We start from the raw sequence: 24,556 nt of genomic DNA, 5'->3' as shown, positions 1-24,556 counted from the left end.
GCGCCTCGTACCAGCCGCTCGCGTAGCGTGCAATGGCGTCTCACGAAGCTCGACGCTTGGCATTGATGTCACAGGAGGCCCCGGACCCTCGCGGGCACTCTGTGTCTCGCGAGCCTCCCGATCCTCCCGAGATATCCGGTTCATGAGGAGTGAACCTCCACGATACGCTTCATCGACTACCTCGACGCTCCGGCAACATCATTACCAGGTGACTTTTTGGTTTGTTCCTTTGAGGGCGCCCCATAGGCTGCATTATCCTCAGGCTACTAGGACCCGTCCCTACCGCTGCATCGTTTTGCTCATGTATTGAAAACCAGTTATGCTTTTATGAGTTGTTGTAACTATTAACCCTATGCTTGATACCACATGGCCTCTGGAGCATGGCCACCGTGGGCTTCATGCGTTGCTAGCTCTCCTCCTAAACATCCCATGAGAGGGGGATGTCAGCACTGTGCCTGTGCTCGGGTCCATCCCTACAACATCGATAAATTGAAGCGACTGAGCTCTTACTCGCGGGTCGGCCCCGTGCACTCACCTCAGCGGGTCCTTAGTGCCTTGTCTTCTCATGGAACAATCATCAACAGTTGGCAAGCACACACCGCCCTTTGTACCTCGTAATCGGTCAATGTGTAGGAACTTCAGGAGACATACATTCGAATGGTGCCTTGGCGGCGCCTTCCGCCTTAGGAGGGCCGGCCCTGGACGGACGACCGTCTGGCCGGCAAAAAAGCTATGTACAACCACCTTACACTGCATCGCTGCCGACTGAGGAACGTCCCCTATGACCTTCACAAGGCGTGCATTTCTTTTTCACATGAGGCTTGCATGTTAAAAGGGTAACCCTAGAGTATCACGCCTCAGGAGTTCCTACTTGAAAGCACAAGTGCTCCCTAGGTGGTTTTGGTAATTAATGTCAACATATCTCTTATTGGACTAACACTTTTATCTAGTATGTTTCAGATAAGTTCAACAATGGAGTGGCATGGACTAAAGGATGTGGGAGCCCCTTCAAGATGCTAAGGACAAAGGATTGACTCAAGCTTCAAGCTCAAGACTCTTCATTTTACATTTTAGTGATCCAAGATCACATTGAGTCTATAGGAAAAGCCAATACTATCAAGAAGGGATGAGGTGTTGCTTAATGAGTTTCTTGCTCCACAGTCTTAGTGATATGTTCCAAAACCCTCAACTACTTTCCCATTTCGAACATATGACCCAAACCTAAAGTCAAACTCAGCCATACCGATTCTTTCTATCCGGCGCCACCGAGTTCAGATGTCATAGCCACTGCCACAAACCCTAGACAAATCGGTCTCACCGAGATGGGATTGTAATCTCTCTGTGTATGTCCATTACCAAAATCAGTCTCACCGAGTTTGAGAAATCGTTACTACCGAGATTACAATGCAAACTTTCTGGTTAACTCATTACCAAAATCGGTCCTACTGAGTTTGTGTAATCGGTCAAACCGAGTTTGCCTGACCAACTCTCTGGAAGGCTTGTTACCAAAATCGGTCTCACCGAGTTTGTGTAATCGGTCTCACCGAGATTACGTTATGCCCTAACCCTAACCAGATTGGTCCTCCCGAGTTGCATGTCGGTCCCACTGAAAATCCTAACGGTCACTAGGTTTATCAAATTGGTCTGATCGAGTCTGTTGAATCGGTCCCACCGAGTTTGGTAAATTGGGTGTAACGGTTAGATTTTGTGTGGAGGCTATATATACCCCTCCACCTCCTCTTCATTCGTGGATAGAGCCATCAGACTGAACCTACACTTCCAGCATACATTTTCTGAGAGAGAACTACCTACTCATGTGTTGAGGCCAAGATATTCCATTCCTACCATATGAATCTTGATCTCTAGCCTTCCCCAAGTTGCTTTCCACTCAAATCTTCTTTCCACCAGATCCAAATCCCATGAGAGAGAGTTGAGTGTTGGGGAGACTATCATTTGAAGCACAAGAGCAAGGAGTTCATCATCAACACACCATTTGTTACTTCTTGGAGAGTGGTGTCTCCTAGATTGGATAGGTGTCACTTGGGAGCCTCCGACAAGATTGTGGAGTTGAACCAAGGAGTTTGTAAGGGCAAGGAGATCGCCTACTTCGTGAAGATCTACCGCTAGTGAGGCAAGTCCTTCGTGGGTGACGGCCATGGTGGGATAGACAAGGTTGCTTCTTCGTGGACCCTTCGTGGGTGGAGCCCTCCCTGGACTCGCGCAACCGTTACCCTTCGTGGGTTGAAGTCTCCATCAACGTGGATGTACGATAGCACCACCTATCGGAAGCACGCCAAAAACATCCGTGTCTCCAATTGCGTTTGAATCCTCCAAAACCCTTCCCTTTACATTCTTGCAAGTTGCATGCTTTACTTTCCGCTGCTCATATACTCTTTGCATGCTTGCTTGATATGTATTGTGAATGTTAAACTTGTGCCCAAACTCCACTTAACTTAAAGATCTTAAAAATTGCAACTTTGGTACTTAGTGTCTAATCCCCCCCTAGACACCTCTTCTCAAGGTCCTACACTACTGGCTCTCGAGCCTTCACCCCCTAGCCTTGTCCCATGCATTGCATGCTGACATACCTACGACGGCTGAGCCTCGCTCGAGGGTCGGGTCCCGGTGATATAGAGCACATTGACGAGCGAGGAAAAGAGAGGCAGACCTCACAAGGAGATATGGGCGGGAGGGCCGTAGTTCGGCCAAATTTACATTAGTTGAAATGCAAAGGGCGTCGATGCTTTACATGCCCTTCGCTGGACTTGTGTTGACCCATCGCGGGGAAATGGTGCATAGGGAACCAAATCTCCAAGGAAGCGTGTCTCCACACTGCGAAGGTCACCCGCATGCCGTGAATGCCTCACACCGCCCTATAAGCTAAGTCATCCATTTCGCATCAAGCGTGAGTCTCTTAATAACGCTCCGCACTACTTTCGTGATCTTGTCTGGGTGAAGATCCTTTATCTCTTGAGAGCCACTTGCGCGTCAAGGGGGACTATCGGTGTCCTCGATTCAGGGGTATCCAGCCTTGTCTGTCTGCGGCCCACCACGTGGCTTCATCGACGACCTGGTACGGCCCAGCTTCGTCATCAACAACACAAGACCGTCGTGAGGGGCCAAGCCTCGTGAGGCAGGCGACGCCAAGACCCCTGAAGGAATCTCCCTCCTTAGGCTAGCTCCTAAGGGGCGGAGAGTTCTATGCAATGCCGCCTCACGAGGCTCAGCTAACGTGAGCCATGACGACCAAGACCAGGCGGGCGACAGGCGGGCGCAAAGCGCAGGTTTCCTCTTCGATGCAAAGGAGGTAAGCCAGAGACGCGGAGTCCCGAGGAATCAGCCAAAGGTTTCCATTCTGGTGCAACAAGACCAAGACCGCCAGGAAGGCAGGACGGAGGTCATCAACGAGCCCACCGCAGCGTCACGACCAGAGGCTTTTCGCAGGAGAAGACTACTTTTGTCAGGATAGACTGCACTATTTGTCCCCTTTCAAATCCGGCCATTGTGGGATCCCTTCCCGCTCATATTTGGGAAGAGGACCAAGGTCACTATAAATAGGACTAGCCACCACCATAGGAAGGGAGAGATCAGAACAAGTAGAGCTAGCATACACCACACCAAGAACAATGCACCTCCTGAGGCTTGTTCATCCATTGTACTAGTTCATCCTCAGCCCTCGGAGGCAATCCACCACACCACACTGGATTAGGGTACTACCCCACAACGATGGCCCGAACTAGTATAAATCGTTGTGTCTTTGTGTCTCTTTGAGCTCGACGCGCTAGGCTTAGGAGAATCACGAGTAGGCACGCTGGGCAGGTTCAGATCTCTGCACACACCCCAGAGTTCGAATCTCTCAAGGGTTTGCAGATCCCTAAATCCGACATTTGGTGTGCCAGGTAGGGGTGCGTCGGATCCTCTCTTCCGTCGTTCGATCCACCACCACTCTGACACCTCCATGGCCGACGCGCGCCGGGTTCTTGCCGAGCGTCGGGCTGTGGTAGCCGCCTGCGTCGCTCAGACGGCTCCGGCGGGTGACGGTTGTGCCTGTCGTGCCCCTTCTCTGGTGGCCAACGCTACCACGGGCCTTGCTGGGCACGAGCAGCAAGCTTCGTTGCTGCACCCATCGGTGCACCGTGACGGACGAACCGCTACTCTGTCACTGACCCCAGGAGCTTCGTCATCCCATGCACGTCGCGGCTAGGTGGATGCACAGGCCACCCTACTCACGGCGCGGGAGCTTCTTTGCTACCGCTTGGTGGGTGATCTCTATGAGGAGTGGCTTGAGGGGATCGCCGAGCTCATCAGTGTCGCACACGGGGGCTCCGCCGGGCCGTCTCGCTCACTGCCTCAGCAACAACCTGCAGCGGGCGACGTGGTGCACGGGGCTCCTCTACCACCTTCGGCCCAGGGTGCCATCATCGAGCCAAGGCGTATGGCTCCGCGGCGCGACTCGCAGGCCCGGCGCCATCTCGGGATAACGTGAGCTTCCAGGTGGTGCAGCGTCCCCAAGGAGAAGCGCGCGTGCTTCCAGCACCCGGCACCAGGCTCGCGTGCCGCCACAAGAGGTGGTGATGCGCGTGCACCAGGATCATGTTCCACCCCCTCGACGACCTCCGGTAGCCACGGCAGGATGCCACGCATTCACTATGGAGCTCCGCAACATTGTCTGGCCAAGCAAGTTCAAGCCTGACCTACCTCCACGCTACGACGACACCGCCGACCTTGCCGAGTTCCTACAGCTCTACGAGCTGAGCATCAAGGCGGCCATCGGCGACGAGAAGATCATGGCAAACTGGTTCTCGATGGCCCTCAAGGATGGCGCACGTTCTTGGCTCCTGAACCTGACTGAGGGGTCGGTTTCTTCCTGGGAGGAGATGCACAGCCGCTTCATCGCCAACTTCCAGGGCACTCGCGACTGTCCGCCGGCCGCGGGTGACCTGCGCCGCATCAAGCAGTAACCTGGAGAGACCCTGCATATGTATATCCAGCACTTCAACAACGTTCGCCTCAAGATTCCCAAGGTGTCGGACGAGGCCATCATCTCCGCGTTCACCGATGGCGTCCGTGATGTCAAGATGAGGAGGAGCTTGCCATCCACGAGGATCTCTGCACCGCCCTAGAAATGTTCAACATGGCGAACAAGTGTGTGAGGGCTGAGGAGGGACGCCTCTCCCTCCTCGAACTTCCCAATGCTGATCTAGAAGACAAGAAGACCAAGACCAAGGACGTGAAGCGCAAGGGGCTGGCCGTGCTTGTGGCTAAGCCAGACACGAAGCGCGGCTGTGACCACCCCGAGTCATCCAAGGGCAAGCGGCCGTTCTGCGCCTTCCACAATGTTTACAACCACAACACCAGCGACTTCTAGGAGCTCAGGGCTCTCCGCGATGGGCGCCTCGGTCGACGCCTCGAGCGTAATGATCGAGGCTATGATCGCAGAGGTGGCCAAGGTGGAGGACGCTGGGATGGACGCGACCGTCGTCAAGAGTGGCGCGACCAGCCCCGTGAGGACCGCTGGCAGGGCGAGCCTCGCGAGGGCAACTGGAGGGAGCAGCCTCGTGAGGACCGCCCTCAGGGCAATGCAGCTTTGCCTCCTCTACCTCCACTACCAAGGAGAAATGAAGATCACCACTAGGACGAGGGGGCTGGGGGCTTCCAGGAGCCTCGGACCATTGCCTGCATCTTGGGCGGCTCACAGGCCCCGGCTTCCCATCGCGTCTTCAAGCAGTTTGCACGCGAGGTGAATGTAGTGCTCCCCAAGCCCGAAGCAACTCACCCTCTCAAGCAGTCCAAGCGCGCCATCACCTTCAACTCCTCAGACCGGCTCAAGTGCGCGGCTACCGCTGGTGCACTCCCCATGCTTTGCTCCCCCATCATCAGCAACGTGGTCGTCACCAAGACTCTCATCGATGGCGAAGCAGGGCTCTATGTTCTCTCTGTTCAGACGTTCGATAGGCTCCAGGTGCCATACTACCAGCGTCACCCCACCAAGCCATTCTCAGGAGTGCGCGACGGATCGACACACCCGATCGGGAAGGTTTGCCTCCCTGTCACCTTCGGCAAGCGCAACAACTACCACACTGAGCTCATCGACTTCCACGTTGCCGACATCTGCCTGCCCTACAACGCCATCCGAGGGTACCCAGCACTAGCCAAGTTCATGGCGGCCACGCACCACGGCTACAACGTCCTTAAGATGGCAGGAAGCAGCGGCGTCATCACGATCGCCTGTCAAGAGAAGGATGCAGTGTGCTCCCTCAAGCGCGCCTTCCAGGCTGTAGTAGTTGAGAACCCTGAAGACAAGGACGGTGCCCTCCCTCCTGAGGTCGCCCCCAAGACGAAGAAGTTGCAGCTGGGACAGGGGTCTTGTGAGGAAGCATCACTTGATGACGCAGTGCCGAGCCTTGCGTCTCCGGACATGGCGCCTTCGCCCACCACATAGGAAGGCATGCCCGACGCTCCTCTCAGGCTGGGCTCGGGGGCTCTCCTTTGGAGGGCCTCAAATTTAGCCAATGTCGTGAGAGGGGCACTCGGGCACCATGTGGAGGCACTCTTTAGAGCACGCTTCCCAGGAGAAGGTAGTAGGCGTGAGGCACCAGGCGTTCAGGAGTTCATCAGCAAGGCAATCAAGGAGATTCAAGAAGGAAAGGTTCTGCAAGGCGATCGTCGCCTGCCGCATGGCGCAACTCACTGCCCTGGCGAGGGTAAGGAGTTCTGCGTCTGCATCAACATCCCCGGGCTCAATAGGGCCGCATCTCGGCAGCACATGTGGCCGTCTCGTGTCGGCCGATGCGAGGGTCCACCTCACAGCTACGTTTGCATGCCTTTTGGCCTGGCGGGCACGGCTGAGGCGTTCCAGCGCTCCATGAGGGGCGCTCAGACGGCCTGTGAGGCCAGGCACCAGGCGGTCCTAGAGGAGATGGAGGAGCACCTTCAGGAGCCTCTTGGTCCCACTGAGTCTCCCGAGGCTCGGTACCTGGGTAGCTCATGAGGAACGGCTCCAGCGGCGCGCGTTTTTTGGCTACTTCAACACCACTTCAGCAACGGTACCATGTGACATCTTTCGAGTCCGTTTCAGTCAGGGGGCGCCCCTCGGGCTGCATCATCCCCAGGCCGTGTAGGTCCGTCCTTACGGCATGTATCCTTTCCGCATCTATCAGAGCCAACTACAACCCTCTTCAAGCTACTTTTGTATTATTGACTGCCTGACCGACGCTTCGTGTACGTCACCTCCCATGGTCCTTGGTGCCTTGTTCTCGCATGAGCTAATCGCGGGAGGACGAGTGAGGGCGCCTGACCTGGTGCCCCTATGGCCACGGGAACCGCGCGCCGATTGTTTTTCCTCAGGATCTTTGCATGAGAAGACTGGGCACGGCGTTTGTGCTTGGTTCCATCCCTGCAGCATCAATAAATCCAATGGCTGAGCTCTGACTGGCAGGCCGGTCCCGTTCACGTCACCTCCTGGGGTCGTTGGTGTCTGGCCTTCTCATGCAATAACCTTAGGAAACTCATTCGGCGCAGGCTGCCTAACCATCTCGCAGGACTAATTCAAGCATCTCCAATCAAGACCAGGCCCAACCCGCCTTGAGGTAGGGCCTTGTGAGTCCCGTGCTGGCTCACGGGTGCCCATATACACCTCCTCCAGCCCTTCCGTGCAAGCCACGTGTCAGGGCGGGGTTGTACACGCCCCGGGGGCTCCCCTCATAGGGAGCCCCCTCCCACGCACCAGTGGAAGCACAATGCTCTGTGCTGGTCGTCGACACTGCCGAGGAGCGGCTATGCCCGTGCTAGAGTGATAGCGCTATGCTTTGCACTGGTGATAAACAACTGGGGGTGGCCTCACGGCTGCATTAACCTCGGGAGCCTCCGGGCTCAGTGGCTAGCCTCACCGCGCTGCTTTCCCTCGGGAGGGTAGCGCGAGGGGGCTGGGAACGGGGGCTACGCTCGGGTCACACCTGGCGTACCCCACCTCGCCAGGCCTCACGAGCCTGGTCTTCGCGCACCCCTCCCAAGCGATAGCTCGGCGAGGAAAAGGTATGATGGTCTGTTCGCACATCAAGGGGGACTCCTGAGCATCGCGTCTCAGGAGCCTAACTGGCCACGTAGCCCCTCACCCCTTGGGCTCGTCTTGTTGATCCGGACGACTCAACGGCAGCTAAGGTATGTGCGGGGCCGGGCCCTGTCGATGCAGAATGCAAAGACCTGGCTTTCACCCTTCTTTTTTCAAGCCTTTCGCACGTCAAGGGGGACTCCTGAGCATCGCGCCTCAGGAGCCTAACTGGTCACGTCGCCCCTCACCTCTTGGGCTTGTCTTGGTGATCCGGATGACTCAACGACGGCTCAAACATGCGCGGGGCCGGGCCCTGCTGACGCAGAATACCAAGGCTTGCCCCTGCACCTTTTCCTAAGCTGTTCGCACGTCAAGGAGGACTCCTGAGCATCGCGTCTCAGGATCGTAACTTGTCACGTAGCCCCTCACCTCTTGGGCTCGTCCTGGTGATCCGGACGACCCAACAACGACTGAGGTACACGCGGGGCCGGGATGTGCCGACGCAGAATAACAAAGCAAATAGAAAAGCTAAAGGAGCATAATCTAGTTATTACAAGACGTATTGTTCCAAGGAAATAGTTTTAAACGCCTCCTTGAGGCATGTTGCATGATACAGGACAGACAGGGAGAAGCAGAATCACCGAGCCACCTCTTCAGACTTGGGCGTCACCACTGCCCTCCAGCAGAGCCTCATCGCCAGGCGCTTCGCCCGTTCCACCGGCTTCAGACTGGGGACCAACGACCAGGAACTTACTCAGCATGGCGTCCATGAAGCTCTTCACGGCGGCAGCAGCAGCATCCTGGGAGTCAACGTCCACCGGAGTAAGGAAGGAGGAGAGGTCGAAGCCGACATCCTGGAGATAAAGATGGCTGAAGACGCACGTCAGAGCCAAGGAAGAAAGTGAGCGCGCCTTGCTTTCCACCAAGGAGGCAAACCCGTCGACAACATCTTCAAGCACCGCCAGGACTTCAGGAAGCAAAGCAGCAGGGCTGTCCCTCGGGGTCGTCACCACCGTCTTCTTTGAGGGATCATCTCCTAAGAGCGCCTTCCGAGCCTTGTGGAAACGTGCCTTGAGGGAGGTAAGAGTGCTGCACTCCATGACGGCCACTGTCGTTGTCAAAACCGGCGGATCTCGGGTAGGGGGTCCCGAACTGTGCGTCTAGGCGGATGGTAACAGGAGACGAGGGACACGATGTTTTACCCAGGTTCGGGCCCTCTTGATGGAGTTAAAACCCTACGTCCTGCTTGATTAATATTGATGATGTGTGTTACAAGAGTGGATCTACCACGAGATCAAGGAGGCTAAACCCTAGAAGCTAGCCTATAGTATGATTGTTGTTCGTCCTATGGACTACAGCCATCTGGTTTATATAGACACCGGAGAGGGCTAGGGTTACACAGAGTCGGTTACAAAGGTAGGAGATCTACATATCCGTATCGCCAAGCTTGCCTTCCACGCCAAGGAAAGTCCCATCCGGACACGGGACGAAGTCTTAAATCTTGTATCTTCATAGTATTCGAGTCCGGCCGATGATGATAGTTCGGCTATCCGGACACCCCCTAGTCCGGGACTCCCTCAGTAGCCCCTGAACCAGGATTCAATGACGACGAGTCCGGTGCGCATATTTTCTTCGGCATTGCAAGGCGGGTTCTTCCTCCGAATAGTTTATAGAAGATTGTGAACACCAGGATACTGTCCGGCTCTGCAAAAATAAATTCCACATACCACCATAGAGAAAATATTACACAAGATCAATCTGCTGATGTATTCTGTGGCGTGACGTCACACCACTTCCAAGCCTTTACTCGAATTGCTTTTATCGTTCCACCTCAGCGCGTTTAGCGAGGCGGTTTCCTTGGCACGTCTTGTCGAAGCAGAGATCGTTTTCCCCTTATTCCGGGATTCCCATCAATACGGACGTGGGTAACCCAACCGCGCCATTGATTGTGACGCTTGGGAGATAAGCGAGTTTTACCAGGCCGGTGGGGACGCATGTTTCTGTCCGCCCATATAAGGGGATAAAGATCCAACCCTTTTACCTGCGCCTTCTTCCTCGGCTTATCCATCTCCGCAAACTCGAGCTCCAGCGCCCAAGTCCGCACTTCTCACCTGAACCTTCTCCAACTATGTCCGGAGCGGGAGGCAAGTGGATGGCCTCCTCCATCACGGGGGGGGGGGGGGCAGATCCAGAAGTTGCGCGACGCCGAATACTTGTCCAGTGACATCGCGCACCGGCTCCCCGACGAGGGAGAGTTCATCCCCACCCCCAGGCCCCATGAGAGGGTAGTGTTTCTTCCCCATTTCCTCCGCGGACTGGGCTTCCCACTTCATCCCTTCGTCCGGGGGCTCATGTTCTACTACGGCCTGGATTTCCATGATCTGGCCCCGAATTTCATCCTCAACATCTCGGCGTTTATCGTCATGTGCGAGGCCTTCCTCTGCATCCAGCCCCACTTCGGCTTGTGGCTCAAGACCTTCAGTGTCAAGCCGAAGGTTGTGAAGGGCAGCCAAGCGGAGTGCGGAGGCGCCATGGTGGGCAGGATGTCCCACGTTACGTGGCTGGAAGGCACTTTCATGGAAACCATCAAGGGGTGGCAATCGGGGTGGTTCTACATCACCGAGCCGCGTGACGCCGATTGGGCAGCGGCCCCCGAATTCAGATCCAGCATCCCTACACGGCTCACCTCCTGGAAAGAGAGTGGCCTGATCTGGAGGAATTCGGAGGAGCTGACCGGACTCCAAGCCTGTATCCAGAAGCTGGTGGACAAGAAGCTCAAGCTTGTCAACGTAGTCCAGGTCATGCTCATCCGCCGGATTCTCCCATGCCAACGACGGGGCTTCAACATGTGGGAGTTCGATCCAGCGCAGCACCAGACCCTGAGCGGGCTCTTCGACACCACGTATGAAGATGTCTGGAAGGTGTTGTTCAAGGGCGCCGAAGCTCCCGCATCCGCTACCGAAGATCGCGGATTCCGCTCGCAGCGTCCGGCTGACGAGGTAAGTGATTTTGCCACTTGTTTTCCATAGTTTGACTCTATGCGGGATCTAAACTCCCCTTTTACCTTTGACAGGACTGGCTAGCGAAGGCCGAACGGACTATCTGTCCGGCCCCATTGCCAGAGGACCCAGCGGACGTCCGCCTAACGGGGCTGCTGGCTCCGGCACCCCACGTGGTGCCGGAGAAGAAGGCCAAGAAGAAGGCCACGGGGACCCATAAGAGTTCCCGTTTTCAAGTGCTATTGGATGATGAATCCGAGGCCGACTCCTCCCACCAAGGCGAGGAGGAGAAGAAAGCCTCTCCCCAAGCGGGGGGAGGAAAGAAAAGGAAGGCCTCCCCAACAAGGGAGGCCGAAGGTTCCAAGAAGGGAATAACCTTTCCCCCGGACCGCTCCGCCAACGCCAGTGACGACGTCGAGGACTGGCCTCCAAGGGCCAAGCCTCTGGCGAGATCATAAGTATCCGGACTCCCGAATAACTTCAAGGTTTTTTCTTTTCACCACACAATGTCTTTCTAATGCCGCATACAACCCTGCAGTCCGCCCAAGGATGATCTTCCCGTTTCGTCGAGCGGGTCCTTGGGTGCGTTGGATATGGATTCCCTTCCGACTGCCTCCACCCCCCGTGCCGCGGACGACGCCGAGGTGGGGTCCCAGGAAGGGACCTACCAGGAGGAGGAGGCCCCGGAGGTGTCGCAGGACAACCTCCCGGACTTTGCACCGGACTCAGCCCCGGAGGCCACAGTGGCTCCGGAGTCCGGCGGGCGACCCCTTCGTAAGAAGGGCAAGACCGCGATGCCGGCTGCCTCCGTCCAACCGGAGGTGCTGGATAATTTGCTGGAGGCGCTCAACGGTGCCTCCATCGAAGAGGAACACCGCACTGTTATGAGTGCGGTGATTCAGAAGGTTCAGCTCGCCAAGAGCGGGCTGACGGAAGCCTGCAGCAGCCTTCTAACAGGCTTTGAGGTAAGAATTTCAATATATGTAAAATGGTACCGCATAGACAGTAGCCCCTGATGCTCGGTTCGGTGTTCGGAAAGAAAAGCCGGACTGAGGATCTTTAGAAAGATAAACGCAGGAGTCATGAAAATATGTCAATATGGGATTGCAGGCTGTGTTGCTGACCTCCGCCGCACTGACTGTGGAGGTCAATACTTTGAAGGAAAACCTCAAGCGGTTCGAGAACGAGCTGGGCCGTGCCAAGAAGCAGCTCGAGGAAAAAGAAGGTGAGTAATACCTTGTGAAAATTGTACCTTACAGAAAAGGATTTGGTTGCAAGAAAAATGACAAGGATAACTTGGGTATTGCAGGGGCCACTAACGAGGTGGTGACCCGGAAGGAGGCGGTGGCCGCGGCCGAACGCAATGCGGCCGCGGAGCGCACCGAGCGAGAGAGGCAGGAGGCGCGGGTGGCGGAGGTACAGCAAGAGCTCCAGGATCTCGTGAAAAAACATGAGAGCTTGGAGCGTGACTCGAAGACTCGAGAGTCTGAGCTTGCAACGGCTCTTGAGAGTGCCAAAGCCACTAAGGCCGAAGCCTACAAGGCCCTCCAGGAGATTGAGGCTGTGAAGAAAATAACAGCGGGTAAGGCATTTTTCATGCAAAGTAAGCATGTGAGTGTTAATTACCTGTTGCTTACCCAAATTCGGAGCTCTCCAAGAGCGTTCGCAGATCTTCCTCGCAGCGTGTCCGATGCTGCCGCATTTTACTGGGCCGAGGAGGGGAGCTCGACGGAGAAGGTCTTCTGGTCTCAGTATGCTGAGGCCGGACATCCGGTGCCCCTTAGCGACCAGCTGAAGCAGCTGGTTGAGCTCCACAAGGCGGCCGAACAGGCCATGAAGGGCCTCATAGTTCGGCTGTGGCCTAAGGAGGCCATGCCTGGGAGCTACTTCGGCCTAGTGCGGCGGCTGGTGGATGCGTGCCCGTGGGTTGAAGTCATCAAGCATTCCGCTTGTATTGAAGGTGCCCGCCGGGCCCTTGCCCGCGCAAAGGTGCACTGGGGCAAGATGGATGCCCAGAAGCTCGTGACGGACCCGCCACCAGAGGGCAAGGAGCATCGCACGCCCGAGATGTATTATAAGAGTGTGCTAAAGGGCGCCCGCACTATTGCGGGTGAGTGCTCCAAAGATGTAATATTTGAGTAGACTCGCATGTTGTTATCGTGTGCGCTGAAAACTTGGTTCATATGCGCTAAGCAACGCTTGTTAATTTAAAATATTACCTTCTGTGCGGCTGTTTATCAAATCTGAGAGATGGCAAGTCGTCGGCTTCAGCCCCCATGCCACGAGTGCTGGGGTGTTCGGGATAAACTCTAGCGCTCTTGTTCCCATTTTTGGGTCCATCTAGGGAGGCGCTCGACACAGCGAACAAGGCAACCGGACTTATAATGCTTGAACGCTCTCACTTAGCCATAGAATTCTATAATTTTAAATTTCGGCGAAGCCCCTAGTCTTCGGAAGGCCGAATTTGGGGCGCTATCCACACCTTGGCCGGACAGTATCCGGCTCCTCGCTCTAAGAGGCATAAGTCTTTAAGGACTCGCAAAAAACCTCTCAAACAGTGACCGGCTCTCGCCTCATCATGACGGTCAGTTTTAGCTTTCTCCACTGAGGCGTTAACCCAGCTCAACTGGGGCGCAATCGCAGTGGTTCTCCCAGTGCTACCTTAGCCGATATAACGGAACGTAAGGTACCAAAACATGGGAGCCGGGCAAACCCAACTATTGACCCAAGACATGATTCGGAGCCGATGCATATAGTGCTATAAGTTCGGGGTGCCGCACTTGTGAAAGTGTTCGAACTCATCACACCATGATGCCGGGGACATAAGCCCCTGGTGTATATTAGCCGTACCAAAGTGTACGGATGCAATATGCCGTGAATGAACATATGTATGAAAAGGAAATGCAATTATAAGCAAAAAGGTGCTGCATTGTTTTATTCAATAAGTGCTGCTACGAATGCGGAATGATACAAATAGTGCGATAAGCAAGGTATGGGACGGTTAAACATGTCCCCCTCCAGGGGTAGGCTGCAGATTGGTGTATAAAAATGCTCGTAATGGAGACCACCTGCATATTCGTTGTAGCCTTTATCCTTCCCTGGCTATTGCATCGTGAGTTCGGCAGATCTGCTGCCGGACAGGGCCTCTGACAAACGGAGTCCTGTGGGTAAAAAATAAAAGGTAAAAAGAAAAGAAAAAGGAATGACACACTTGAGAGCCCTTGGTGTGGTTAAGCCGCAGTCTGGGTTTATCGTGGTCGTGCCCCTCTCCCCATGCCCATGGTATCTTCGGAGCGGAATGGTGTACGCGAAGGACCTGCTTTAACGTTTCGCGGGAGCTGGGGTTGGGGCCGCACTGCTACGCGTGCTCGGAACGTGCCAGGTGGTCCTGTTGTAAGTTACTACGGGCGCGCTTAGCTGTGTCCGGCCGCTTAAAGGCCAGACTCGAGAATTGCCTTAAGAGGCTGCATTGCACTTCTGCCGTGAGAGCCGCTGTATGTTCCTCCGTGCGGAGAGAACATTCAGTGTTTCCGTTGACCGTGATGACTCCTGGGGGCCTGGCATCTTGAGCTTGAGGTATGCGTAGTGCGGCACCGTGTTGAACTTTGCAAACGCGGTGCGTCCGAGCAAGGCATGATAGCCGCTGCGGAACGGGACTATGTCGAAGATTAACTCCTCGCTTCGGAAGTTGTCCGGGTATCCGAAGACCACTTCCAGTGTAATTGAGCCTGTACAATTGGCTTCTACACCTGGTATGACGCCTTTAAAGGTCGTTTTGGTAGGTTTAATCCTTGAGGGGTCTATGCCCATTTTGTGCACTGTATCCTGGTAAAGCAGGTTCAGGCTGCTGCCGCCGTCCATCAGGACTCTGGTAAGGTGAAATCCATCGACGATTGGGTCTAAGACCAGTCGGTGAATCCGCCGTGGCGGATGCTGGTGGGGTGGTCCCTTCGGTCAAAAGTGATCGGGCAGGAGGACCATGGATTGAACTTTGGGGCAACTGGCTCCATCGCGTAGACATCCCTGAGTGCATGCTTCCCCTCCCTTTTGGGTATGTGCGTTGCGTATATCATGTTCACCGTCCGCACCTGTGGGGGGAAACCCTTTTGTCCTCTATTGTTCGGCGGTTGGGTCTCGTCCTCGTCATCGCTATGCAGCCCCTTGTCATTGTTTTCAGCAATTAACTTGCCTGCCTGCTTGAATACCCAACAGTCCTTGTTGGTGTGGTTAGCTGGCTTTTCGGGGGTGCCGTGTATCTGGCACAAGCGGTCGAGTATTTGGTCCAAATTGGACGGACCCGGAGTAGTTCTTTTGAATGGCTTTTTCCGCTGACCGGGTTTAGAGCCTCTGAATCCGGCATTGACTGCCGTATCCTCAGTATGATCGCCGTTAATGCGGCGTTTGTTTTTGTTGCGACGCGGCCTGCCATTTCGGTCCTTGAAGTCTGGACTGCCAGAATTTTTGCTGAGGTTGTTGCTGCGTGCTAGCCAGCTGTCCTCACCCACGCAGAAGCGGGTCATGAGTGATGTGAGGGCTGCCATGGATTTCGGCTTTTCCTATCCCAGGTTCCGTGCAAGCCACTCGTCGCGGATGTTATGCTTGAAGGCCGCGAGGGCCTCCGCATCCGGACAGTCGACGATTTGGTTTTTCTTGGTTAAGAACCGTGTCCAGAATTGCCTGGCCGATTTGTCTGGCTGCTGAATTATGTGGCTTAGGTCATCAGCGTCTGGTGGTCGCACATAAGTGCCCTGGAAGTTATCGAAGAGTGTGGCTTCCAGGTCCTCCCAACTCCCAATTGACTCTGCTGGCAAGCTGTTGAGCCAATGCCAGGCTGGTCCTTTAAGCTTGAGGGAGAGGTATTTGATGGCGTGAAGATCGTCACCGCGGGCCATGTGGATGTGAAGGAGATAGTCTTCGATCCAAACCGCGGGGTCTGTTGTGCCATCGTGGGATTCAATATTGACGGGTTTAAACCCTTCGGGGATTTGATGATCCATTACTTCATCTATGAACCATAGTGGGTGTGCGGCGCCTCTGTACTGGGCGATATCACGACGGAGCTCAAGGGAGCTTGGTCTATTTTGTTCGGCCCGGCCGGACTTACTGTGTCCGGCGCGACGATTGTCGTCATGAATCGTGGGATGCCCACGCGATCCATAGATCGATCTTGATTGTCTTGCCTTATCCTCCAATATATCTCGCAAGTCCAGAGTGTTCCCCTGTGGCCGTGTGCTTTTCGAGCGATGCCGGGGTACGGGTCTAGTGAAGGGCCTAGAGGCCTCTCTGTCGCAACCACGGGGTGGTCGGTCAGCCGTATTGTCTCCTGGTGATGCGGGTTCGTAAGCTTCCTCCTCTAATCGGGGGAGCAGCTTGCGTTTAGGGTAGCTTTTGGAGGGGCGTTCGAGCTCATGCTCTTCGGCCGCGAGGACTTCAGTCCATCTGTCGGCTAGCAGATCCTGATCAGCTCTAAGCTGTTGCTGCTTTTTCTTGAGGCTGTTCGCCGTGGCCATAAGCCTGCGTTTAAAACGCTCTTGTTCGACGGGATCCTCAGGCACGACGAATTCGTCATCATCGAGGCTCGCTTCGTCTCCGGAGGGAGGCGTATGATCCTCTGCCTCTTCTTCTGCCGCTCCTTCATAAGGGCTGGCGTCTCCGTCCTTCTGCGCTGCATCTTGCTAGAGCGGGTTGTCTTCGGCACTGTCCGGTGTATTATTGTCTCCGGTGTCGGAGTCTTCATTCTTGCCATGGAGGGATTTAGAGCGGCGCCGCTGACGCCGGCGCTTGGGCTGCTTTTTGGAGGGGTCATCCTCCTCTGTTCCTTCACCATTCCCATCTTTTGGGATATCCACCATGTATATGTCATATGATGAGGTGGCTGTCCAGTGCCCAGTAGGCACTGGTTCTTGGTCGTCTCCGGCATCATCGTCCATACCGTCGATGTCCTCGGAGTCGTAGTCTAGCATGTCGGTTAAATCGTCGACAGCGGCTACCAAGTGGGTGGTGGGTGGGCTTTGAATTTCTTTGTCGTCCGCATCCCAACCGTCCTGACCGCAGTCCGGCCAGGGCTCTCCTGATAACGAGAGATATTTTAGCGAACTCAAGATGTCGCTGAAAGGTGAATGTTGAAAGACGTCCGCTGCGGTGAACTCCATGATCGACGCCCAATCGGATTCGATCGGGGCGGGCGCGGGAAGTTCGGAGTCCGGCGAGGAGTCCGGCACCTCGGAGTCACGAGCTTTATGAGGGACAAAGTTAGTGTTCGGCTCTATCACCGTAGAGGTTGCAGCCCCCGAGGCGGTGTCTAGGCATCCATCCTCGATCTGCGGAGCTGGCTCCGAATTGAAGATCGGAGCGGTTTCGAGGGCGGCCTCAAAGGTACTGTTCGGCTGCAAAGCTAAATCATGCTCGCCGCGACAGTGCGGCACGCTCGGATGTGGCTCGAACCTATCGAGGATCAAGTCCCCGCGGATGTCAGCCGTGAAGTTCAAACTTCCAAACCTGACCTGACGGCCAGGGGCGTAGCTTTCGATCTGCTCCAGTTGGCCAAGCGAATTGGCCCGTAGTGCAAAGCCGCCGAATGCGAAGATTTGTCTGGGGAGGAAGGTCTCACCCTGGACTGCGTCGTTGATGATGATTGAAGAAGCCATCGAGCCTATCGGTAACGACACAGAGGAACTCTCAATGAAAGCACCAATGTCGGTGTCAAAACCGGCGGATCTCGGGTAGGGGGTCCCGAACTGTGCGTCTAGGCGGATGGTAACAGGAGACGAGGGACATGATGTTTTACCCAGGTTCGGGCCCTCTTGATGGAGGTAAAACCTACGTCCTGCTTGATTAATATTGATGATGTGTGTTACAAGAGTGGATCTACCACGAGATCAAGGAGGCTAAACCCTAGAAGCTAGCCTATGGTATGATTGTTATTCGTCCTATGGACTACAGCCATCCGGTTTATATAGACACCGGAGAGGGCTAGGGTTACACAGAGTCGGTTACAAAGGTAGCAGATCTACATATCCGTATCGCCAAGCTTGCCTTCCATGCCAAGGAAAGTCCTATCCGGACACGGGATGAAATCTTCAATCTTGTATCTTCATAGTATTGGAGTCCGGCCGATGATGATAGTTCGGCTATCCGAACACCCCCTAGTCCGGGACTCCCTCAGCCACCTTCTTGGCCTCGGTAAGGGCCGCTTGGGCTTCCTCCGCCTCCTCCTTCAGCTTCGTGAGGCGGTCGCACTCTCCAGCCTGCTCTAAGGCCGTATTCTTAAGCTCGGCGTCTCGGTTGGCGGCGGCAGCTTCCTGGGCCTTCAGCTTCTCCTCTCGCTCCTGGAGCTGGCTGGCCTGGGTGGCCTGCCAATCCTGGAGAGCCTTCAGATCAGCCTCCACAACGCGGCACCGGTCCTCAGCTTCTGCGGCCTCCTTCTGCGCCAGGTCGCGCTTGGTGGTGTTCACCCCAAGCACCTTCTAGGCTTCCTCCGCAGAGCCCCAGGCTGCACGAACAGACGCGCTAGCCTTGAGCCAACCAGAGATCAGCCCCAGGCGTCCCTGCGCCGAGCAATGATTCGGGACCTGAAGTTTACCCTGGAGGAGGTCCAGCGTCGCCCTTGCCTCTTCCAGGGCCCCGGAGGTACTAGAAGTGTGATGACTCGGCCATTCACTGGGCAAGGGAGGAGATGCCCTTGGTGCCAAGGCAGAAGAAACCTCAGCCTCAGGAAGGACCGGGGGCTTCGGAGGCTGGTTGACCTCAGCAGCCGTGGCAAGGCTGGGCGCCGGAGGGGTCAAGCCTGCCGAGGGCACCGGCACCTCCTGAGGGCGACCATCCATGTCCTCGGGAGATGGCATCACCCCTGGGGCCGCGGGGTTAGCGGCACTCTCCTTCACCAAGGTCACGGCAGCCACTTCAGCGTCTCCGGCCGCGGGAACCTCTGTGCCCTCCTTCTGCTTCTTCGATGGCTGCTGCCTAACGATAGGTAAAGACACTAAGTATCGCTTCAAGAACCAACAAACAAGGTTAAGGGAGAAACTTACTGGCCGATGAAGGCATAGCTCCTCTTCATGCTCAGCAGCGGGCGTAGAGGCGGAGCAGCTGGAGCCGAGCTCTTGGGAGCAGGAGAGCTTGCGGTTGGAGCCGATCGGGACGGTGTCGATGAAGGCGGGCTGCTGCCCAGAGGAATCAGCGTTGTGCTGCTCTTCTTTGTGACCACTCGCTTGGGCTGCTTCAAAGAGTCTATCCCAGACCTCTTGGTGACTCCAGAAGGGCGTGGCACCTCCACTACTGATGGTTCGTCATCATCATCATCATCATCAGGAAAGTCGCGGAGGAGCTCCCTCTGCCGCGGGGTGGAGGATTCCTCCACCATCTCGTTCGCGGTGGACTCGGAGGATCGATCATCGGAGGACAGGTGCACCAAAGCAGTAGGCGGCACGGAAGGCCCCGGCCACACGAGCCCAAGCTCATCGAATACAGGCATGGCCGCGGCAACCTCCTCGGCGTCATCACGGCAGTATAGCGGAAGCCAACCTTCCGGAGCATCGCTCGGGTCCTTCCCCGTCAAGTAGAGTAACACTTTGCTCAGTTCCTCCTCGGGAAGGGCGTCTTGGCGCAGGCAGATTTTGTCATCATCACCACCAAGCTTCCACAAGGGGCGGGAGCGGTCTTGAAGCGGCGCGATGCGCTGCCTCAGGAACTCCTTGATGAACATGGCCCCCATCAGCTTCTTGCTCTTCAGCTCATTCTCCATCTTCTTCACCAACTATGTCAGGGAAGGGTCGGTGATCTTCTCAGAACGCCACCACTTCTCGGAGATGGGGAACGCGGTCGGCAGCTTCAGCGAGCTTTGGGAGCACTTGGCATCCATCAGAACCCACCTCTTCACGGCATCCTCCACCTTCTTCTCGGCACGGGAGATTGCGTTACCACCCCGTGCCACAACGAAGCCGATGCACCCGACCAGATTGTCGCCGGTCATGCGAAGGAAGAAGAAATGGCGGAGTAGAGCAACGGAGGGCATCACCCCCACGAACGCCTCACAATAGAAGGCGAAAATGGACAGGAGGAGGATGGAGTTGGGATGGATGTGGAGCGCGTGAAGGCCATAGCGGTTAAGGACGGTGAATAAGAAGTGGGAAAATTGAGGTACTAGCCCCGAGTAGATGTTGTGCATGAAGAAGGGGAAGAAGGTGCTACCCGCGGGCTCCGGTGCAGCGGTGGCGACCCAGAGCGTTGTCTCCTTCCACTCGTTGTCGTCGCTCACCGTCACAAGGAGCATGGTCCGGAGCTTCTCCCTGGCCACGCAAGGCTCCAGCAGCCCTGGATCGTACTAGGCGGGGCCGGCAGCCGAGGCAGGAGCCGTGGTTTTCTCAGTGGCCATCGAGCGGAAGATTTGGGGGGAATCGACAGATCTGGTGAGTTCTTCCACTGCGGGGAGAAAGGGATCTAGAGCAAGACGAAGAAGGAGCAATGAAAGCCTGGCGGCAGGCGGCAACCCTTTTGTCAGACGGAAACAGTTGCCGAGGCAGCATGGGGAAATGGATTCGCCCACGTCCAATCAATCGCCACGCGTCATCAAGGCCGCAGGCGGTTAGGGCCCGCGGCGCTCCGAACCTTCCCTTTGGCTTTGCCTGGAAGCCAAGTCCGAGCGCGCCTTGGGCCCGGGGGCTACTGTCGGCGTCCTGGATTCGGGGGTATCCTGCTCTGCCTACCTGCGGCCCACCATGTGGCTTCATCGACGACCTGGTACAGCTCAGCTTCGTCATCAACAACACAAGACCCTCGCGAGGGGCCAAGCCTCGCAAGGTGGGCGACGCCAAGACCCTTGAAGGAATCGCCCTCCTCAGGCTGGCTCCTAAGGGGCGGAGAGTTTTATCCAATGTTGCCTCACTAGGCTCAGCTGACGTGAGCCATGACAACCAAGGCCAGGCGGGCACCAGGCGGGCGCAGAGCGCAGGTTTCCTCTTCGGTGCAAAGGAGGTAAGCCACTGACGCGGAGTCCCAAGGAATCAGCCAAAGGTTTCCATTCTGGTGCAACAAGACCAAGACCGCTAGGAAGGCAGGACGGAGGTCATCGACGAGCCCACCACAGCGTCACGACCAGAGGCTTTTCACAGGAGAAGACTACTCTTGTCAGGATAGACTGTACTACTTGCCCCCTTTCAAATCCGGTCGTTGTGGGATCCCTTCCCGCTCATATTTGGGAAGAGGACCAAGGTCACTAAAAATAGGACTAGCCACTACTATAGAAAGGGAGAGATCAGAACAAGTAGAGCTAGCATACACCACACAAAGAACACCTCACCTCCTGAGGCTTGTTCATCCATTGTACTAGTTCATCCTCAGCCCTCCGAGGCAATCCACCACACCACACTGGATTAGGGTATTACACAACAATGGTGGCCCAAACTAGTATAAATCGTTGTGTCTTTGTGTCTCTTTGAGCTCGACACGCTAGGCTTAGGAGGATCACAAGTAGGCAGGCTGGGCAGGTTGAGATCTCTACAAGCACCCCAGAGTTCGAACCTCTCAAGGGTTTGCGGATCCCTAAATCCGACAGGGACCTCTTGAGCATCGCGCCTCAGGAGCTCTTGCTGGACCTCGAGCCCCTCACCTCCTGGCCTTGCCCAAGGCATCACGACCTAGCATACCAGCGATGGTCGAGGCTTGCTAGGGGACTAGGTCCTAGTGACGCAGAGCACTACGCTATCAAGAAAAATGGGGACTGAGCCTAAACGAGAAACGCTGCAATAACTTAAAGATGAGCTAGAAGTTATAAGACAAAGGCGCAAGCGCCGCGGTTTCTTACACGCCCCCATGTGGCCGATATCATTCAAGTGCGGGAAAGGAAAAGATAAAAGAAACTTCCTCCCGGAGGGTGCTACTCTTGAGGCTCTGACTCCGACATTGCTGGCGCCTAGTCGGAGTCATCCTCCACCTTCACATGGTAGCGTGGCAGCTCGTCATAGTCGGTGTCGCTTCCGCTCACCCCGGAGCAGGTTCCATCACCGCTGGAAGTGTCGTGGCCATTGCTAAGGTCAAGTTCACTGAGGGAGTCCTGGATTAAGGGGTCCTCGGATAGCCGGACTATATACTTCGACCGGACTGTTGGACTATGAAGATACAAGATTGAATACTTCGTCCCGTATCCGGGTGGGACTATCCTTCGCGTGGAAGGCAAGCTTGGCAATTCGGATATGTAGATCTCCTTTTCTGTAACCGACTCTGTGTAACCCTAGCCCCCTCTGGTGTCTATATAAACCAGAGGGCTTAGTCCGTAGGACGACATCAATCATAACCATAGGCTAGCCTCTAGGGTTTAGTCTCTACGATCTCGTGGTAGATCAACTCTTGTAATACTCATATCATCAAGATCAATCAAGCAGGAAGTAGGGTATTACCTCCATCGAGAGGGCCCGAACCTGGGTAAACATTGTGTCCCCCGCATCCTGTTACCATTAGCCTTAGACGCACAGTTCGGGACCCCCTACCCGATATCTGCCAGTTTTGACACCGACATTGGTGCTTTCATTGAGAGTTCCATTGTGTCGTCACGGTAAGGTTCTATGGCTCCTTCAATCATCTAAAGTGATGCGATCCAAGGTGAGGTTTTCCTCCCCGGACAGATCTTCGTATTCGGCGGCTTCGTACTGCGAGCCAACTCGCTTGGCCATCTGGAGCAGATCGATAGCTAGGCCCCTGGCCATCAGGTCAGGTTTGGAAGCCTGAACTATACCGCCAACATCCGCAGAGACTTGATGTTCGACGGATTCGAGCCCATGACAGGTGTGTCGAATAGTCACGAGGAGCATGACCTAGATCTGCCTTCGGACGGCGTTCGGGAGATCACACCTGTGGTTGCCCTGGCTCTTAATCTGGAGCAGATCATGACATCCGAGGACGAGGGGATGGACCCCGCCACGGAGGCCGCACACTCAGCGGCGCTAGAGCCAAACACAGACTTCACCTCCAAAGAGATCTGTGTCATTGGACCCTCGGACTCATCTCTTGCCATAGGTTTCGAACCGCGTGCATCCGTGCCTACTGAATTCGATTGGGCACCGATCATGGAGTTTACCTCCGTGGATATCTCTCAGCACTCGCCCTTGGGCAATGTGCTAAATTCATTAAAGTCTCTCTCCCTGTCAGGAGACACTTGGCCGAACTATGTCTGGCTTGAGTGGGAAGCGGGCGACGAAGAAATTCGTTCCCCACCCACCACCCACTTAATAGACACTGTCGACGACTTAACCGACATGCTTGATTTTGACTCCGAAGACATCGACGGTATGGACGACGATGCAGGAGAAGAATAGGAACCACCGCCCACAGGGCGCTGGATAGCCACCTCATCATACAATATATATATATATATATATATATATATATATATATATATATATGGTGGACACGCCCAAAGGACGCAATGGCAACGAAGCAACAGAGGATAATCCCCTCAAGAAGCAATCTAAGCGCCGAAGGCGCCGCTCTAAGCCCCACCATAGCAAAAATGGCGATACAAGCACAAGTGACAATAGCACTCCGGATGGTGCTGAAGACGAAAACAATCCCGCCCAGCCAAGCTTTGAGCAGGCCAGACAGGAGGATTGGCAAGTTAGCCCTGATAAACAGGCAATGGATGCAGACTCGTAGGACGATGATTACATGCCCCTCTCCGAAGACAAGGTGAGACTCGGCGACGAAGAATTCATCGTGCCTGAGGACCCCGTCGAGCAAGAGCGCTTCAAGCGCCGGCTTATAGCCACTACAAAAAGCCTGAACAAAAAGCAACAACAGCTTCAAGTTAATCAAGATCTGCTAACTGATAGATGGACTGAGGTCCTGGCAGCCGAGGAATACAGACTCGAGCGCCGAACCAAAAGTTACCCAAAGCGCAGGTTGTTACCTCGATTCGAGGAGGAGGCCCCAGAGCCTACACTACCAGCGCAGGATGTGGCAGACCGGCCACCTCGTGGCCGAGATAAAGCGGCGTATCAACCCGAACACCAACCCGCACCCTGTCGCCAAAAAAGCAAAAGCACAAAGGCCTAGGGCTACACGCATGACCTACAAGACAAATTGGAAAACAAAGCAGGACAGTCAAGATCGATCTATGGATCACGGGGGCGCGCCCCAACGCGTGACGACAACCGTCACACCGGATATACTAAAAACAATTTCGGCTGGGCCGAACACAACAGACCAAACTCATTTGAACTGCGTCGTGACATAGCCCGGCATAGAGGCGCCGCACACCCCCTATGCTTCACGGATGAAGTAATGGATCATGAATTCCCAGAAGGGTTTAAACCCGTGAACATTGAATCATATGATGGTACAATAGAGCCCACGGTATGGATTGAAGATTTCCTTCTCCATATTCACATGGCACGCGGCGATGATCTACATGCCATCAAGTACCTCCCACTAAAAATCAAAGGACCGGCTCGGCATTGACTGAATAGCCTGCTGGCAAACTCCATTGGAAGTTGGGAGAACCTGGAAGACACATTCC

The sequence above is a fragment of the Triticum aestivum genome, chromosome 3B (genome assembly GCF_018294505.1).
Source record: "Triticum aestivum cultivar Chinese Spring chromosome 3B, IWGSC CS RefSeq v2.1, whole genome shotgun sequence".
Lineage (NCBI taxonomy): Eukaryota > Viridiplantae > Streptophyta > Magnoliopsida > Poales > Poaceae > Triticum > Triticum aestivum.
This window is presented reverse-complemented; position numbering follows the sequence as displayed.